We start from the raw sequence: 17,071 nt of genomic DNA on the forward strand, positions 1-17,071 counted from the left end.
GTTGTGTTTAAATATGAAATTGTATGTAATACATAATCCACTCAAACTATGAATGTTACTACCATCATCTTGTTAAGAAAATGAAGAGTCACGAATTAGAAAAAGACTGACCACTACCATAGAATAGGGGACTTAGAGGAATTGTTTATCAAACAAAATAATAAAACCTTTGGTTTGACTACACTTTTTGGTCGTCTTGTCTTCGAGAATCAGGATTGACGTATTCCATTATTGGGTACCTCAGCAAATCATTAAACCCAGATTCAGCATTCAATTTTGTAAGTTTTAACCTCAAATTGAATCCATTTGCACTCTTTAGACTTCTACATAAACAATACAAAAATCAATGTGTTTTTGTTAATTGAAAAATATTAGGTTTTGGGCCTTGGCACAATACAAGTAATGAAATTGTTTTAAGGAAACATCCAAGTATACTACAATTCACATCTTCAGCTTCATGCACATAATTTTTGGCTCACAAATGAACCAAAAAGCAAATGCTGCGTTTGGATCGAGTTATATAAGATAATAAAGGTAATCTTCGTTTATTTTACAAGATTTTGTTGTTTGATTTACAAATAATATATCATTTCGGACACAATTTCTCTCAAATGCCTACCAAATAACCATTACCCAACCTCCCTACATTTGAAAATTTAGCTAAAACACCCCAACCACAAAAAAGTTTAAAAGTTAACAAAATAATTTCAATCACCCAAGACCACCACCGGCTGTCGACGTAAATCGCCACAATGACGCACGACCGATAGGATCTAGCCGGTAGTGGCCGTGAACATTGTTTTAAAACTCAGCCTATCGGACCAGGACCTAGCAACTTCTCCAGTCCGATTCAGGTTTTAGGAGGTTTTTGTAATATTTTAAATTTATAGAGACTAATTTATAATTTTTTAGGAGTGTTTTGGAGATATGTCAAAAGTTTATGGATTAACTGGTAATTTTTTGGGGCATTTTCGAAATAAATAAAAAATTTTAAGGACTAATTTAAATTTTTAGGGGTATTTTTTATATACTGAAATTTAAGGGATTAATTGACAATTTTTAAAAAATAAAATCAACGCTGACATCATCAGTCCAACCGGTTGAACCGTTGACGTCATCGGTCCAACCAATTAAACTGATTAACTTGTGACCCAATCACCATACTAGGTCTCACAATAGGTCGAGTTTTAAAACAATGACTGTGAAACAACCACAAATCTATGATCCATAGTCGAAAAATAGCTTTGTAGATGCACAATCGACCATATACGACCAATCGTGAGCCATTTTGTTGACTTCTGACGATGGTGACCAACTGACAAGTGACAACAATAGCTTGCGATGGGTAAGAGTGATTTTGCTACAAATTAAAATTTTATATGTCTGAAATGTTTTAACAAAATTTCACATATAAAAGATTAAAAGAAATTATTTAAAACATAATATTATATTAATATTTAAAAAAGAATATAATTTAGTAATTTATATAACATAGCTACCTATTTATCCTCCTAACCAAACACATTTCCATAAACATTCCCAATAATTTTTAAAGTGAAATATAACATTCCTATAATAAAACATTATATAATCTAAACGCACCCAAAAAGTAACACATTTAAGACCCATCAAGAAGAAAATGTTACTCTCTTATGCGGGGTAAGTAAATAGCATAAACCATCATTGTCTCCAAACAATTTAACTCAAAACAGTGGTCGACTACAAAAGCTACATCCACATAAACCAATTAAAAGTAAAGCATGAAAAAGAAAAGGAAAAGGAGGCTACATAAAATATTTTAATGATACACAATCTGCCAATTTGAAGCTGAATGGTTGTGGATCAGAGTGCTTTGCCTCATGTTTAAATGCCGGTACCATGTGCAACCCCGCTTTGGTAAAAGATGAATATTATAAAAGAACACATCAACCACATTAGCGAAGAGAGCGAGATAAACGAATATTGGCATTTATGTATTTTATTCAGATTATAAATAAAAAAACAAAAAAAAAAAAAAAAAAAAAGAGAAAAGAAAAGAAAAAGAAAAAAAGAAAAAGACGGCAGCACGTGTGAGATGCTCTCACCACCATTCTGGGGCATGACAAAATTAGCATGAAAGGACCATGCACACTTCAGCTATCTAACGAAAACCTGAATTCAGCTTCTAGTGATCACAGCCAGACTTCCATGGTTTCTCTCACTCTAACGCATTACGGATCACATTTCCTATAATAAAAAAAAAATAAATTAAAAAAATTAAAAAAATAAAAAAAAGAAAGGGAAAATCAGGTGATGAAGATGAGGGAAACAGAAAGGAATATGTGGAGTTTGACACTACACATGTTATACATAAAATGGCAAGGTCCAATCAAAGATGCAGGAAAAGACATTGGAGTCAAGATCGCTGAAATCTTAAAGTCAAGAATCAACCATTTTAACCCCACTAATAAGTCCAAGTCATGAGACGAACTTTCTGATATACAATTGCATGAACTATGGGCCTTAGCAGCACTCTCATCTTTTGTTTCTGCCCCACGTCCTTGATCAGGGTGAGTCATATATACCGCTTCTTTGAACATCCATCACCCTTCTTGATAATATAATCTTCAAAAAGCTCACCACACAAAACACATGCACATTCATTATCATCTGCGGAACCATAGGCTCACCCTTGTCCATTATTTTACCAGACTCTTTCAGAATGGAAGTCTAAAACCCTATTGGAAGTCGCGCTTCCGCAACCCAGTCATGTCCCACATCCTAAAAAAACTCCTCTAACTACAGCATCTGGTCCAGACCACCTTAAAGCATGCCACTCCAAGTGTCTATCAAGTGTTCTTGGAGTTTAAGTCGAAGACCACATATGCTGCAGCTATGCGGTAAGTCATCAAAACAATCTATTGATCACAGTTGATGAAATTCACGGATTATATCTGTCTTAAACTCCAAACCTATGAGATTTTCCATCTCGCGAAGTGGACTGAGGTACAGCAACCGAACTTCAGCAGCAGGTTCTGGAAAAGATGCTCATCCATGAGGAAGTTGGAGGAATGCTAGATGAACTTGGACACGAAGACATGGTGCAAGAATACTGGGAAGAGACCCCTGGGCTTTTGTTCTGTGTCTGAGTGGGCATTTGGAGTGCCAAGGGAGATGGTGACTCATTCTTTGATGCAGATATCAGACCCTTTGCAACTAATGAGCTCAACAGATTTGAAATAGGGTTTGAAGACTTGCTTTCAACATTGGAAGTTTGTGTGATGTACTACCCGCAAGAGATGAAGGTGGAGGACCAGGTGGCAGTGGTGGTGGTTCTTACCTTCCATGGGAACCATTGCTGAAGCTGATGACTTATACAGGAAGCAGGACACTGATAGAGTTCTGACACAGCCCTGGGTCCTGAGGAGGTAACCAGGGTAGGTGGAGGCCCACTTGGCAGAGGGGTTGAATATCGACTGTGATGGCTTTGTCCTGTCCTGGAAAGTATGATTAGCTAGGCACCTAGTGAGGAGTTAGAAAGAATACCACGTCTTCAAGACAGCAGCTAACAATGTACTCGTGCTTGATTGTCCTGAAGGTTCTCCATCAAGAAGTATTTGATGCAGATGCATTTAACGTTGAGGGAGTTCCAAAATTAGAAATTGACGCAGAAGTGGCTTGGAGACAGACCAGAAGGTTCAGGTGCTTAGGATCCGGCCTGCAGTGGCTGTGTAAGAGGATAGTGACGGCTTTGCTGAAAAGAAGAGCCTCCAGGAGATGAACCCTTCAAGTCTTGGGGCTGAAATTTTTGCAAGTTACCAAGGTGACTATTAGAATGCAGCATGGATAAGGAATCCTTACTAGAGCGGCTAATAGGCCCCACTGTTCAAATGTCCTGAGAAGGGAGATGCTTTTAAATCAGGTTAGGCAGGGACTGAACATGAGGATAGTCCTGCTCAGACAATTTTGCAAGTTTTGATGGGGATGATGCGCCGGTAACGAAGGTGATGGAGGACGCTGGAGCATGGCTGACTGTCCAGAGGTGATCCAGCTCTTGCAGACTGAAACCTTTGTTGCCCAAGCTTCCGGGAGATCCCACCGCTGAATTGACAAAACCCCAAAACCTGAGGCCCCCACTATGAGATGAACCACAGATGGACGACCTCCCATCCTGGCCAGAGAAGAACTTGTGCTTGTAGGCAACCAACAAGGGGGGCAGAATAGCCTTCTGAGTGTGATTCCTTCAAGGGCCACATTGTAGATTTCCGTTGCCCATAAGCTGCTTGATCTTTCTGTTCAGTAGAAAGGGAATCAGTGCAGTTTCTCTTTCAAACCTTGACCCAACATCATGCACATTTTGTGGCTTTTGGAGGCGATTTTCAAATTCCTGCAACAATAACACCGATCAGCCAGAAAAAAAAAAAATCAGTCATAACTTGTATAAATGGGGAGCAGATCATCACAGGGAATAGGCAAATCAGATAGAAAAGAACCAATGTCACCCCCAAATACAGATGGAGTAAAATACATTAGGTACCCTACATACATAGCTTACCAAATTTTCCCCCTCATAACAGTTAGGATTACAAACAAACTATATTATGATAAAAAGAAGTTCACAATAAACAAGCCACCTAAGATAGAAGAGGACTTTCTTGTAAGGCCAGATAGCGTTTCTTTATAAACCTGATCCAAGATGGCTAAAAGATTAAATGCAGTACACTCGTATAAAGTCAACTATAAACCATAACCACTGTAATGGTTCAATGAAGCAACTAATAAATTATATAAGGCTATTAGCATGTTTTGACACAGGAATATATGTTGCACCTAATGTATACTCTAACCACACATGGAGAAACACACAATGAACAGAGCATTCAAGTCTCTATAACTTCAAGGTAGGGTTAACGTGGGAGAGGGTTTGACTTAAGGGGAAAGAATGGGAAAAAAGACCTACATGCATATTTATTCTTGGTGGTAAATGTCTGACACCCCTCGTTCTTTTTCAGTTAATCCTATGACTACTACTATAAAGGGACCTGAAACAAAATATGAGTCACTGGAAGAAGACATTATTCAAAGGGACTTCAATTCTATCATTCGCCTCCAAATATTCTAGAAATATTTTTTCTGCTGAGGATAGATTTTCATATACAACCGAATTAAGAAAAGTAAGAACTCAGTTTCTAGATCCTAATCCCAAGATTACCATTTTTCTGGATCATCTGGAGTCAAACGATCTTTCCTGAGATTGATAGGAATACTGGCTGCATCATTTTGATAATCTTGAGTGCATCTCCCACATAAACTCCCTTCCTCAGAGTTTTTCCAGCTATAGACATGCCACTGCTGCTTCTACTCCTATCTTCTGTGTGGCTGCAGATGCGCATCAGCATTTGCAGATTGGAAGCTGAGTAATTTGGAAAACTATGCTTGATATTGAAACCATTTCTTTGGCCAGATATTGTCTCTGCAATGTTGCTACCAACTCACCCCAAGATTGTCGTTTCCTTGATCATAACCTTCCAGTGGTTCTTCCAATTCCCAAGCCAGAATTCGCGAAAGATCAGAGCTGTATTCTATTCTCCATAGGCTGTACCAACGTCTTCTCATGAATAGGCTCCAAGTGCATCTCTGTGTGAATGCTGAAAGCTCGAAAAGTTAGTATATCATGAGACCCAAAAACAAAATAATTACTCAACACAATATTAAAAAAAGAAAACATGAACTACTCCTTACAGCATTTTGACTGAAGGTTACCCATGGCCTGTGGTGCTGATGCTGGATGACCTCTCCGGCTTCTCAGCATCTACAGTTGTGCTGGCAATAGGCCCAGTCATGTCATAACCATTCCCTTTGCCTTCCTCACGTAAAACAATAAAACAGAAAGAATTAGTCAAACATATTTCAGATTAATATAAATACCGAGTGAAAGAAAATTAGTCAAGGAACAAGAAAAGGATTAAACAGTACAATTATGATCTGGTAAAAAATTCACAAAAAGATCCTAGGAAGGATAGAAACAGTCATCTATCTTGATTACACAAGTGATAATGATGGTATCCAATCAATTAAAAAAAAAACAATATTGTAGATGTTTACTACATGCTAATTGATGAAAAAAATTATCAGCTGCCTTTGGTAAGCCATGAAGCAACTACATTTTTAACATGATAGAATTGATCCCCAGATCAGTCATGAATGACCCAAAAAACTTTATGACACATACAAGTGATCACTGTGGATCATAAACACTATCAATTTTAAATTAATGAATATCCATGAAAAAAGGGGGAAAACAATTGAAATGTGGTCAGGAACAAATGGAGAATAAAATGGTTCCACAAGCAAAAAAATTGATTTTGCAATTCCACTTACCCTGCCTGACTGCTGAAGGCGCTGCCTTTCTAAGTAATTAGGATTCACAGAATGCTATGTGGTGGGCGCTGCGATTGTGAACAGGCCTGGATGTGTTCCAGAAGATGAACCATTGATCATAGGAGTGAAGCCAGTTCTTCTCAATCATTGAAGGGTCTGAAAGAGGAAAAACTCCTTCAAGTTCCAAAAAGATGCCGCATACTCGAATGAACAGAAGAATCAACCGTTTATAAGCCTTGCAAAAGACCTAGAGTTCCAGAAAGAAAGAAATTGACTCTAACGGGAAATATATAAAGAATTCAAGCAACTCAAAAGCAGATAAACACATCATTGATGCAATGAGGGGCACAACTTTTAGTAATAAAACAACTTGGATAGATAAGCAATTTATATTAATTAATCCAATTTGAAACGGTGACAGAAGAACAGCATCACACAAAGAAAAATAATGTCTAACCTTGGTAGTCTGGGAGCAAAATGTTTTATGTAATCCCTTCCAATATTCTTTACAATACTATCTAAAAGATAGAGAGACGGCAGCTTTGGTCACTGGGAATCGCAAGTAATTAAATCAGATATGATACGCTACAACCAGAATTCTCAACAAAAAAGGTATATTATACTGAGGTTTTCCAAATAAGAATCCCGAATCCAACCCCTAATCAAAGAGAAAGAAAGAAAATCAAAACCAGCTAGGATAGAGTTACTCAAGAGCCGTTTCTCTAAAAATAACATGAAACACGATATAGTAGAGTTTGATGTTTCAGACATAAACTAAAACTAATTAAAGATTTTCATCAATAATCAGAAACAAAAAATCACAATGCGTAGAACATTCATCACCATAGAGCAAATCATTTAAGTTTCCTAACTCCCCAGCCTCGCCTGCTAAACTGATTTTCAAAGCACAGTCTATGAATCCCTTTTTCCTCTCAAAAAACTTGTTTTTTCTTGCAACTGGCTTTGGTTAAATATTTTTCCATTGTACATCTCCTGTTCTTTCTTCTAAAGCAGCTACGTCACTTCAGTCTCTTCCTTCTACAGCAGTTAATACACTTTAAACAGAGCATGTACAAATATTAACAATTATTGTATCAAAGGTCTCCCCTCTGGCACCATGCATAATTTAACGTTTGAGAGCTACAATATCAACCTCCAGCAGACCTAGAAAACTTTGCTGAAGTTCTTTGAAGAAAAGCAAAGGGGAGAGTTTAGAAGAAAATTATGGAAAGAACAAAAGCCATTTCCCGGTGTTGTGCCCCCACAACAAATTGATCAGGATTGATGCATGTCAGCTAACATCACAAGAACAATACTATCTTAGGTTCAATCATATCTCTCCATCATGAAGTAAATCTCGCCTCAGATTGACAGAATGAATTACCCAACAAACTAGAGAACTATACAAGATAATGAAAATGACAAACCAAAGAAAAGTGCCTCTTATGCTGTCTTCAAATATCAGACCATATGAAGGATCATTGCTTCATGGGAGTTCAAATTGAGGAGTGGGGGAAGAACAAGAGATAACATACATCACAATTTCGTAGAAATCAAAATTGATAAATGTATAACTTTTATCAGATGCTGAACTTGGAACAACTCATATTATACAATAACCACATTGTTATGAAGCGCTGGTCTTTGCGTGCAAACTCAAGCATATCTACAACAAATAGAACATAACCGTGGTATAGATGAAATAAACCATCATATACTGGTTTAAGATAACTGGTTCAATGCATTTTGAAACCGGTCCTCATGATCTCATCTCTTATTAATTCATCAATTAGAGATTAACACATTACACATTACGCATCTTCCTTCATATCCTCACACGGATACAACTCCAAAAATCACATCAACGCACAAAAGCACTTGAATTAATTTGCACAAAATGAACTCAAAAGCTTCAATTTGCAAAACATCAATTCACCATCCAATGCAAACACTTTCTACAAAACCAGAACATTCCATTGATCCCCTTTACGTTACAATTATATACTTCTATTTCACTTAAAAACCCAAGATTAAAGCAGTACAACTGATTTTTTTTTTTTTTCCTTTTAATCGCAATAATAATTTCTGACAATTCAATTCAAACAACAATGGAAGAGATAAACAGCTACAATAAAATGGGATTTCACTCAAGAATGTTAGCGCAGACCGTGGCCGCGATTGCTTTCGCGGCATGAACATTCTCGCCGGCAATATAGTCAAATTCGTATATCGGCTTCGAATTGAAGGTCAGTTCGGCTAGCGCCGTCTTGTATTGGTCACCAGCTCTTGGTGCGGCTGCTTGGTGATACGCGCCACCAGCTCGTTCATCGACCTCCGAATCCCTACTTGTACTAAATCTTTGAGTTACAGCGGGTCTCTGGGTAAAACCGGGTCGGATTTCCGTTAATCGCGGTTTTTAACTAAACCCGATCTATCGAATGACACGCGGATTCCATTTCATTGAAATACAATAGCAAATAAAATAAAACAAAAAAAGAACCCTAACCATGATTCATCTAATCTCTAATAAACTCTCCTTTATTATCTCTCATCATTACATAGAGATCATCAATTCAAGAAAATATAAAATAAAAGTACATATCTGTCAATAGAAAAAAATTACAAACCCTAAAACTAGTTTGCATAGATACAAGAAAATCAAGATAAAACCCTAACCTGATACATGTACGAGAAGATAATTAATTATAAAAAAAAAAAAAAAAAAAAAAAAAAAAAGATTAAAATACAAGAGGCGAAGGTTGAAGGCAATTTTGGGGCAAGATTGGGAATTAGAGTGAGAGGATAGAGTGTGAAGAAACACAAGAAGAAGAGAGTGAGAAGAAATTTGTTTATTGATTCGATTAATGGAGAATAATCCCTTTTATAATAATAATAATAGGCGCAATGTAGAGAGCGTTTGATTTTTCTGAGGTGGGGAGGCGAGAGAGTCTGAGCGACAGGCGAGGATGTGGATTGTTTGGGTTGGGCTGGGTTAGCATGCGGACTTCATTATTGGTTGGTTGGCCCAGTTGTCAAGGGCAGCGCAAGTCAAGGATTCTCTTCTATCAAGATTCAAGGCACCGTGAGAGACGTTTAATTCCACCCACCAAGACCACGAATAAAAATATTTAAACAATAATATCCTTAAAAATACATTTTACATTAATTAGTTAAATTAAACAGTACCGTATAAACCTTAAAGAAATGAATAATACTACACGTACAATATTCTCATACAATATTATACGACAAAAGTTATTGGGTAAAAGCTTATTTAAATAAAATTAACCAATCATATTTTGCTATATAATGTGGATAAGAAATGTTATATAAAAATGTTGTATAATAGTATTACTCTAAAAAAATACTAATGACATAGGATTTTTAATGTATGATACCTAAGAGGGAATGGTTATTTACGGACATAAGAGGAAAAATTATAATAAACTTAAATATTAATGAAAATAATAGAGGGTGGTATAAACTTTATAATGATGATGGATAATATATATTATACTATTTAAACAAAGTGAAAAGATGTCTCATATCATATTACAGTGAAACCTCTCTATAGTGATACTTTATATAGAAAAACTTTTTATGTAGTCACTACATCTTTTATCTCGCGAGTAAATAAAAGCTATCAGCATGGACAACTTCTATTGAAGCCAAAATATCTAACTCTCAAGCATGTTTAGAGCTTATTGGCATGAAATTTTTGGTATTTTGGGCTATCATCCTCAAGATTATCTCTTTCCTCTTCTTATCTAATTCTAGTAATGATTTTTTTTTCAGTTAAAACATACATGACCAGTTGCTCATTGGATATAGAGGAAGATAATAATATCCATTTGATCAGTGTAGTGAAGTTGTCGAATCTGTCACTCAATTTACATGACTTTTGATATCCATTTCTGTGCTACCTAATCCATTAAACAATGAATTGAAATCCTAATATTACTAAAACATGAATATAAAATAAGAAATCAAAATAAATTCTTATACTACACTTCTATAAATTATAACCTCCTTATAGTAATAAATTTAATTGGTCCCACATTATGACTATAGAGAGGTTCTACTGTATTTAATATATTTTAGTTCATTTTAATTATTATGTTCACATTATTATTTTGATAAATCATAAATTCATATTAAATTAAAAAATATTAATATTTATAGGTATTATAATAAAATAAATTATTATTAAACATTTTATAAAAATTACTAGTGAATTATTAGATAAATTTTTAATACGATACAAATACAATAGACAACACTTATATTGGTATATTTTTAGTTCTATCCCATGCAATGTAATTGCAAGATCTATATGTCCAAGTCAACAAAATGGCTCAAGTTGTAGAATAATTACAAATAATATAAAATATCAAAATCAAAGAGAATAGAGCAAAAGTCAAGGGGCTAGAATGTTGTTCTTCCTTTCTCGAATAACTAGAGACGAGCGGTTCCAGGTACCTTACACTTTTTGAAGGAATCGAAACATGCCGGTTCCTAAGATTTGGAACCAGATTTGGAATCAGAACTTGAAACATAGGTTTTGGTTTCGAGTACCCAGGTTAATTTCAATTACCACTCTACTTTTTAAAAAATTGACAAATATACCATAAGTTTACAAAAATTATAACTCAATCCCGGTTCCTATCCAGGTATTTGCCCTCGGTTTTGGTTCTTGATCCAGTATTATAGGAATCGAAACTGACTGAGAATTCTCAATTCCAATTTTCCAAAACCAAAACCAGACCTAATCGAGTTGGTTCCGGTTTCTATTAGGTACTCGTCGGTTCTGGTCTACTGGGTACCTGTCGGTTCTGGTTCTATCTTTACTCATGCTCACCCCTCACGAATAACCAATTCAGGTGTAGTGTGTTAATATAAAAAGAAGAGGCCCTATTATAGTAGACCTGGCAAACAGGCGGGCCGGTAGCTATAGGTAACGAGTACGGGTTCATGAGTAAGAAAATGCATGACCGTATCACCGTGCGGGTATGGGTCGACCCACGGGTCACCTTTTTCTAAAACTAACCTCTCTTACTCTTGGATCTAGCCCTTATTTTTCTTGCCTTGTTTCTTATTTCTATAATTTTTTGTTTCTTGGGAGAGGAAGGTTAAGGGTTCTCAAAAGAGCACCCACGTTTCTTGCCATTGGAAGCCAAGAACATGGGTGAAGCTTGGCCGCTTTTGATACTACCATTGTTTCTTAATCTCAGACTTAGAGAAGTGGAAAGGAGATATGGGAAGAATCTCTAGCACAGCCGGGACTTAGGATGATTTAGAGCGATTTTATGGAGGAAGAAGAGGAAAGGTGAGAAGTAAACAAAATGAAGAGCTCACTTGTTTGTAGTTGTACTACTATTGTTGTTGCGGTGTGTGAGTCCATTTGGATATTTTGAGTTTTTGTTTTTGGCTATAACAGAGAAAGAGAAAGGCAGAATGTTTGGTGGATTTGTATGGAGAGTTGGGTTGTGACATTGTGTATAGAAAAAGGATTGATGAAGGAAGAGAGAGAAAAATATAGGTGGAGTTCAATGGAAGATGACCTAAATGGAGTTTGTCTTTAGCAAACAAAGAGAAAGAGAAAGGAGACTGTTTAATGGAAGATTGTACGGAGAGTTGGATGTGTTAAGAAAGAAAGAGGATTGATGAAGAAAGAGAGTGGGAGTTTATGGAAGATGACGGAAGCATTGAGAGAAAGAGAGAGAAAAGAGGGTGGAGTTTAACGAGTGATGGCCGCGCAGGGTGAGAGAGAAATGCTTTTATGGTTTTTGACTTTTTTTTTTAAAGTAAAATGAGGGCATGTGGGATCACCGCCTGCCTGCAATTTTCACGGGCATGCCAAGTACGAGTAAAATTCAGACGGGTAATTAATGGTGTTACCTGTACCCACCCGTTTGGACTGGGTACTATTACCGAGGGTAGGGTAACACTTTGCCAGGTCTATATTATAGTGACCCAAAAGTTTTGGCTGCCCATCTCAACAAGTAGAAACAAGCCACCAAATATGTGTTTGATGCTTCCACTTGTCTTCCCTTTCCATGTGTTAACTTGTGGTATATACTCCTTGTACATGGGGTATTAGTGGTGGAATAATCCACACTGTTATAGCACTCCTTTTAGATTTCCACACACTTATAGATAATTGCATTTAACCTTAGGAAAACACAATAGGCAAAAACAAAAGCAAAGAAATACAATTATTTGATGACTTGTAAAATGATGTTGGACGTGTTGAAGACTGCCTCGTTAAAAACTTTGCTAGGAAACCTAATGGGGCAAACCTGGGTCAAGGAAATGAGTATAATGCACATCTGTCCAGTACAATAGCTCACTATAAATTTGTGCTTACCATGGTCACTGCTCCCCTAATAATAGCAAAATTAACTTGGTTGCTTGTTGAGCCACCACATACGATGTAATATACAAACTTCTCAAAAGTTAATGTCGATAACCATATACATTTTCGACTGACTTCATGAAGTGCTAGGGTTTCTAAATGATTAGAAAATAGACAACCAAAGTTTGCCTTAGAATGTCACGATATATGTTGTGCCATTTAAGTGAGTAGCTCATATGTCAGTGGGTTTTGTAGGGATCATAGCATCATACATTGATTGCAAATGCTACGTTCGGTTTAATATACTTGTGCTAAGTATAATAAAGCACCATTGCATAAGATTTGCACTTCAGGACCAAGTATCTTTCATCAATATCTCCATCATGATTTTCAAGACAAAATGGTTCATTTATAAAATTAATAGAACAAACCATCATTCGGGTACTCAAGGGGTAAGCCTTATCCATATCAACTTCTTAGGATCCTTTTAGATAATAAACTAATGGGTCAATATTCATTCGAATAATGTTCAATCTATAAGCCAAGACCATATTTTGTTTTCCTTAGATCCTTTATTTCAAATTAATGTTAAGCACTCAATTTACTTTTGTGAGCTCTTCAAGAATTCAAATAAGATCTTGTCATCGACACATACTATGACAATTGGTAAAACAAATACTGATTCCCGTATGAACACACATGGGCATAACAGATTATTAATATATCATTCCTTTATCAATTAATGAAACGGTTATACTATATTTAATGAAACGGGATAATGATCTTTGCAATACAATTCTTTAGATTTGCTTCGAATTTCATATAAATCAGTATATATATACCATACAAGTTGTAGTGACAAACCCTATGAGACGTACATCCAGTCATTCTAGGACTGATAAGTTGATTTGTTAGGAAGCGATCCATTACGTAGCAGAAAACAAAAACTTTTAACAATACGGATTGTTCCATAGAACCAAGATCATGGCACAAATCTACAGTTTATATCAAAATAAGAATCTGCAGAAAATTAATCTAGAGTTGAAGAAATCATACGCAGTTGGAGGTCCTCAAGTTTGTCTCTGACATGTTTTGCTACTGACCCAAGTGTAAGATCGAACCGACCTAGTCCACACGAAGACAATCGCAAGGAACTAAAGAGGTATTTTGTAGATCCTCTTTAGCCTTAAGAATCAAGAAGAAATGAAGAGTGTTTGATTTTTCAATCAAAACAAATCTGGCATGGGTGAGAGCAAAAGGGGCTGTGTGTTCTCTTTTTCAATCAAAGTGAATGAATGAATAAATCTCTTTACCTTTACAAATAACCTTTTTTTTATAGTAAAATTTAGCCCTATTCCATATGGAATAGGCTGGGCTCTAACCCAAACACCCTTGTTTCCAAGCACTCCCAATTAGATGTTTATTTAATTCATCGTTATCTCAATTAAAGTCAATTAATATATTTTAATATTATATATTAATATTAACAATAATGATAATTTATTTAAATATAGTCTAACACATATTTAATGTAATTCACTTATTTAATTTTTCTAACAAATTAAATAAAAGGCTACGACTCAGCAAATTAATTGCACTGTGAAATTACAAAATACCCTTTGCCTAAAAAGATGAAAACACCATTCTTACTCCTGAGTCTTAAATTATCTCTATGTGTGTGAACCATAGGCTCCTCATAGCGGTAGTGTATAGTACGCGATTAACACCAATTAATCGTCTCACTAATACACAGACCAATATTGGCCCCTAGCAAGGCATCATGGCCACCCGATAGATTCGAATTCAGCAAATTAGCTACATGTCAATGATATGGTTACCGTACAATGATCATTTCATCATACGCTATTCGACGAGACGAAGGCATAGAAATAGTGTCAACCTTCGGTTACTCTCGATATGATGTATTCAGTTATGGACGAATGACCTGTATTATAATCTGGATAGAGCAACAACTCAATCCCACTGTGGCACAGTTTTAGTGTCATTGCCATATACTGAATTGCGCCGTGAGATAACTTCTCCCATAGGGAGTGATGAATCCTCTATCTATCCACCATAGTCTTGATACACTCCTTGAGAGCCAATCACCACCGTATTGACAGCTCTAAAAGAACTGCGTTAGGCTAGTGTCAAACTACACCAATCGGTGACAAGGCGCTCCAGGATTCAAGTCTAAGGAACATGCACCACCCCATTCGTTAGAGGATTATTCCATACACACTAGGGTTACCATCCATATGAAATCCTCTGGTGGGTCAGTCTAGTGAACTTGTGCGGTGTATCTGCTCCAGCAAGCACCTATGTGTTGCACCAGGTTGTCACCAACTACCTTGACAAGCGAGATCAGTCACTGCCTTTCGACAGGGTCGTTCAACACTAGATAGCCTTACCATATTATATGTGCCCTTACTTCAGAATAATACTGGGGCTATGGACATTTCTAGAATGGCCACCATATGTGCTCTAGGGTTCTCACTATCAAGATTTGAAACACTTGATACCCTCGTCACGGTTCTACCATTCTAAGGACATATACAATCATATTGCAATAATAATGATTTATGCGATATAGAATAAAATGCCTTTTTATTGATTAATGAACATTATTACAAAGAGTCAATTTACAATATTGATTGGCTCTAGGGCATCTACTAATAATCCCCATTGCACTATAGCCAATCATTCAGTATTTAATACAAATGATCTCAAGTGCCTTTCATGCTTCTGTTGCGATAGAGGCTTTGTCAGTGGATTACGAGATTATCGTCAGTATGCACTTTACTGATCTGCACATCTTCTCTCAACTATCTCTCTGAGAGATGGAATCGTCTGAGTATGTGTTGGATTTCTGATAAGACCGTGGTTCCTGGCTTGAGAATTGCTCCATTGTTGTCACAATAGATGTCTATAGGATCAACAATCGTGGGAAACACACCAAGTCAGTAAGAACTTCTTAATCCAGACTGCCTCATTGGCCGCATCTGACAATGCAATATACTCAGCCTCCATTTAGAGTCCGCTATAAGCTTTGCTTGGAGCTCTTCCAGCTCATACACCGCCATTGAGACAAAATACAAACCTTGATTGCGATCGAAATCATCTTTGTCGTTTGGAACTAGCATCACTGTATCCTCTTACAGTGAGCTTATCTTCCCTCATAAACCAGAAAACATATCCTTAGTCCTCTTCAGGTCTTAAGATATTATCGACAGCCATCCAGTGACGCTCACTTGGATCCGATTGATTCTAAACAAGTGCTCAAAGCACATGAGACATCAATCAGAGTACATAGCATGAACTACATGAGGATCCAATTGCTGATGCATATGGGATCCTCTTCATCCTATCTCTCTCATTTATGTTCTAGGACATAATTCCTTAGAGAGATAAACACCATGTGACATTGGAAGAAACTCTTTGATTCTTCCATACTGAATCTTTTTAGTACTTTGTGTCAATATATGCACTCCGACTTAAGCCAAGCAACCTACGAGATCTATCACGATAGATCTTTATACCAAGGATGTAGGCTGTTTCCCCTAAGTCCTTCATGGAGAAGCACTTGGATAACCAAGTCTTTACGACTCAAGTTCGGTATATCATTCCCAATCAGAAGTATGTCATCGACATACAACAATAGGATAATACTGCGCTCCCACTCACTTTCTTGTAAACACAGGGCTCATCTTCGTTCTTGATAAAACCAATTATTTTACGGCTTCATAAAAACGAATGTTCTAGCTCCTTGAAGCTTGCTTGAGTCCATATATGGATCTCTGCAACTGCATACCTTATCAGCTTGCCCATCAAGAACGAAACCATCAGGTTGTGTCATATACACTCGTCCTCAAGGTTCCGTTTAGGAAAGCTGTTTTGATATCCATTTGCCAAATCTCATTGTCATGATATGCAGCAATCGCTAGCATAATTCGGATGGATTAAATCATGACAACTGGCGAAAGGTTTCTTCATAGTGAATGCCATGAATTTGTTTGAAACCTTTGGCAACCATCGTGCTTTATAAGTATGCATCTTGCCATCCATGTCAGTCTTCTTCTTGAAGACCTATTTACACTCTATGGGTTTCCCCTTCAGGTTGTTCCACTAGAGACATACTTGGTTCTGGTACATGGAGTCCATCTCAGATTTCATGGCTTCAAGCCATTTAACGGAATCGAGATCCGATAAGCCTTCGTAGGTTCTGGGTTCATCGTCTTGGTAGACTAGTACGTCACCATGTTGAGTCACGAGATAATCGTATCTCTCGGGCTCATGGCGTACTCTTCCAAATACGTAGCTCCTATGCTACCTGAGGTGGTTCACTTTGATCCCAAG

At 36.8% G+C, this 17,071-nt stretch overlaps 1 pseudogene; it reads right to left on the minus strand.

Moving 5' to 3' along the window:
- Positions 1-3,892: 3,892 nt before the first annotated feature.
- On the minus strand, positions 3,893-5,822 carry LOC116128074 (annotated as a pseudogene).
- Between the last annotated feature and the right edge of the window lie 11,249 nt (positions 5,823-17,071).

Source organism: Pistacia vera, unplaced genomic scaffold (assembly GCF_008641045.1).
Source record: "Pistacia vera cultivar Batoury unplaced genomic scaffold, PisVer_v2 Contig197, whole genome shotgun sequence".
Taxonomy (NCBI): domain Eukaryota; kingdom Viridiplantae; phylum Streptophyta; class Magnoliopsida; order Sapindales; family Anacardiaceae; genus Pistacia; species Pistacia vera.